Here is a 4,680-nt window from a genome sequence, read left to right on the forward strand (position 1 = left end):
GACCAGGTGAGACTTCCTCTAAATTATATATATATATATATACAGTGGGTACGGAAAGTATTCAGACCCCCTTAAATTTTTCACTCTTTGTTATATTGCAGCCTGTAGCAACCTTATTCTGACCAAGTTTTTATTTATTTATTTATTTTTTTAAATTAAGCATTGGTCTCCCATAGTAGCATACATTTAAATCATGATAAACACAGTTAAAACCACACATATAGCACCTCAATACCATGGTAAAGATATAACTATATGGTTTTTAGGTAGCATATTTGCATGAAAAACAGTAGTCTAAAAACATTCAGTATAAATGCACACATGCTATAGCTTAATCACAAATACATGCTACAAGTATATACCATTATTCTTTTAATAAAATTCAGTGTGAATATCCCAAATTTCTGCCACAATACCATGGTGCAGTGAGTGTTACTACAGTAAAACCATGGTAAATGATGGCGATGTGTAGATTGAAAAGCCTTCTGACTGTCTCGTTGCACACAGTGTTTCTACTGTTTGTCTTTAAACTAGTTTAAATCACCGAGTCATTTGTGTTCATCGCTGAATTCAAGCGCTTCACACTAGATCTCACAGCGCTGCTTAATGCTTGCGTGACCGAGTAAACACATCTGCTCTAGAGAGCTCGTGCCGCGCGGCAATTTGAACTTTGATCCGAGCCGATAAACGGTCCGAGTGGCGCGATTCAAATGAGTTGCACTGTTTCATTCCACTTTTGGCGCATAAACATTATATCGAACATTTATCGAACTCTTCATATCGTTTTATCGAGGAAAATTATATCGCGATAATTATCGTTATCGAATTATCGCCCAGCCCTACTGTCACATGATCCTTCAGAAATCAATTTAATATGCTGATTAGCTGCTCAAGAAACATTTCTTATTACTATCAATGTTAAAAAAAACGTTTGCTGCTTAAAGGGTTAGTTCACCCAAAAATGGTATCGTTCCAAACCCATAAGACCTTTGTTCATCTTCGGAACACAAATTAAGATATTTTTGATGGAATATGAGAGCTCTCTAATCCTCCATAAACAGCAATGATATTACCACAGAAATCAACGCACAGAAACATAGCAAGGACATATGTAAAATGATCCATGTGACATTGGGTTCAACTGTAATTTTATGAAGCTACGAGAATACTTTTTGTGCGTAAAAAAAACAATAATAACATAATTTATTCAGCAGTTCTTCTCCCCGAGTTACCATCTTCCCTCCGAGTTACCGTCTTCTGCCATTTTGGAGAGTACCAACATCAATCAACATAATCAGCTTTGTTTACGTTCAGCATGCGCGCGCTGTCTACTGAATGTAAACAACGCTGATTATGGTGATTACATTCTAGAATACTCTCCAAAATTGGAATGACATGAGGGTGAGTAATTAATGACAGAATTTTCGTTTTTGGGTGAACTATCTCTTTTATATTTTTTAATGGCAACCATGATAGAGTTTTTTTTCAGTATCATATAGTTTATTCCGTCATAAAAAACAGCCTTGAACCTTTAAAAAAATATATTTTTTTTTTCTAATTTCCTTTTTTCTAATTTTCTTTTAAAATGTTTTTTCCAATTTTTCCATTTGTTCCTTTTTTCAATTAAAAAAAAAAATCAATTTTTTTTCAATTAAAAAAAAAATCAACCCCCCCCCCTTCAAAATGAGTTTGTAATGTAATTAATTTCAGGCCTGGTTGATTTGGTTCATCTCTTATAACGTAGTAATTGAATATATTTTTAAAATACCTATATCTAGAGTAAATGGAAAAAAATGCCTATACAAATAATTAATTTCAGGCCTGGTTGGTTTGGTTCATCTCTTATAACGTAGTAATTGAATATATTTTTTAAATACCTATATCTAGAGTAAATGGAAAAAAATGCCTATACAAATAAAAATATGAAAGCCTCAGCAACCCTTTACAGTAGCCTTTTATATTAATTAATATAATACTTAACAGACCAGTAATTCTAGTATGTTCAAATATGAAAATTTAAAATATCAAGATATTTCTAACTATTTGAATTAATTATTGTAAATCAAACTAGATTATTACATTTTTCTGAAGACAAAAAGTGATTGTTGCATTGGAAATACTTGACGCCATATTTCTAGGGTGTTTTGTGGTTTCAGAAGAGTCCTGAGTTGTTGCTAGGGTGTTCTGGGTAGTTGTTTCTACAACTGTACACAAAAACAAATGTATAATATAAATGTTTTTTCACTACTAGCCTTTTTAATTAACTAATGATCATATAATGGTAGAATTTTGTTGAAAGTTAAATCCACTATTTATGTTTCAGTGCATTAAAATGGTAAAGAATCTCCAAGGTCAGATAAAGCGCAGTATATTAATGTGTATTCATAATGCCAGATCAGCATAGAAATCACGTCATTTATTTAAACCCCAAAAAATTTACTTGTTTGTTTGCATCCCATCCCAGTATGCAGGCCAGTGAGCATGTATTTCTTATCCACACACTCGCGATGCTGAAAGACCCTCATCCCTATTTGTATTCAGTCTGAGTTTTTATTGACACAAGAAACCTCTTTACAATAAACAATCCGCACACCAAATTAAGATAATGGCAATAACGGAAGCTCGCCTTCATATTCTAAGTGCTGGGAAGGTCAGACGTGCGCCTATGAATGCATCAGGTGAAAAACCTATCAAGTATGTCGAGGCGGGCAACAGCCGGAGTTTCTATCAAGCCTTAATATCTACTGTCTGAGTTTGAGTAACTGCCTTGTCGGAGATGTATCGATGAAATAGGCTGGAACCTGCTCTGTCAGCCCGGACTAAATAAGCACAAGACTGATAAGTTCCCACAGTAAGAGTCTAAAGGTCATTAATACATTACCTGCTGGGGACTAGCGAATACTGCAGAGGAATGTATTGATTTTTTTTCCCTTTTATTTTTTTCCCTTCCTTTCCTCTGCCTGTAGGACATGGCTGTTCCTCTGTGGGCTGTTTTATCTTTTAGATTTACAGCACATGGTTTATCCCAAATTATTTGTACAAGCTGAATGAGTTAAGGGTTGATAAACAGTTTATTTGTTTATTTATTTATTTGTATACTTACAACGGTCAGGTTTTTTAATACAAATTCGCAAATGGGCACAATTTATATTTGTCTGCATAACTAACTTAAACATTAAAGTATCTCAGCAATATGTGGTAATTATTTGGACAAGCTATTTGAACGATAATGCTTGATTCAAAGGCTTTATTTATGTATCTGTCTGTGTATGTATTCATTTATGTATTTTTTTATAACTATCAGGACCTCTCCACTACATAGTTAAAGAGCTTATTGTGAAACAAATTTGTGAATAGGCACAATTAATATTTGTCTATATAACTAATTAGAAACATTGAAGCATTTAGTCCAACTCAATCTAATAACAAAAACAACAACAACAATGATAATAATAATAATAATAATAATTATTATTATTATTAAAACGTTTTTCAAACAAATTTGTAAATGAGCATTATTGTTGTTGTTTGTGTTGTTATTGTTATAATAATAGTAATAATAATAGTCTTTATTTTTAATTATATTATACATTTATTATAATAATTTATACCAAATTTGTAATTTATTATAAAATAATTTTAAACTATTTATATTTGTCAAAATAACATATTTGAAACATTTAAGTATCCAACTCATGCATTTAGTTATTATTATTATTATTATTATTAAAATGTATTTCAAACAAATTCGTAACTAGGCATTATCATTGTTGCTTTTGTTGTTATTGGTATAATAATATTTATTATTATTATAATAATTTTTATTTATAACAAATTTGTAATTTGTTATAAATAACATTTTTAAACAATTTGTATTTTTCTAAATAACACATTTGAAACATTTAAGTATCCAACACATGCATTAAATTGTTATTATTATTATTATTATTATTATTATTATTAAAATGCACTTCTAACAAATTTGTAATTTGTTATAATTATTCTTTTTTAAACAATTTATTTGTCTAAACAGATTTGAAAAAAAGTGTGCAGTGTGAGATTTAAGAGTCACGTTTACGTTTTAAATGTTTCTTTTTCCGTTGTGGAAACAAAAAACAGAATTGTCAGAAATCTCAGAATTGCGAAAAGTTTTGAGTTAAGAGTTTATTTCTTGCAATTCTGACTTTTTTCTGTCAGTTCTGAGTGAATTGAATTTATTTGTGATATAAAGTAGCAGTTACCTTTATTTATTTATTTTTATTCAGTGTCGGAAACGCGCTTCTATAAGTAGCATGGGGTGGGCGATATGACCAAAATCTTAAATCACGATATGACTAATATTATTTCACGATAACGATATATATCACAATATAGGTTTTTTTTGCTTTAAAAAAGGTCTTTATGATATAAAACATTTTGATACCATAGAAATTTCATAATTCTTGACACCAGTGTCAATATCACAAAAAATTAATACTAGCTTAAATAAAAAATAATTCAAGCTCACTGAAGACAAGTAAACAGTCAGTGATTAAATAAGAATAAGAAACTAATTACAAGCAATAGTACAAAAAAAACTACAGTAGAACAAATAAATAAGAAATGCTACATACATTGTATAAAGTAATCAAATGTATAAAAACATTGCATATTCTTCACTGTGTAAATTAAATATATATT

Source organism: Sinocyclocheilus rhinocerous, unplaced genomic scaffold (genome assembly GCF_001515625.1).
Source record: "Sinocyclocheilus rhinocerous isolate Xijiao unplaced genomic scaffold, SAMN03320098_v1.1 scaffold4355, whole genome shotgun sequence".
NCBI classification, from domain to species: Eukaryota; Metazoa; Chordata; class Actinopteri; order Cypriniformes; family Cyprinidae; genus Sinocyclocheilus; species Sinocyclocheilus rhinocerous.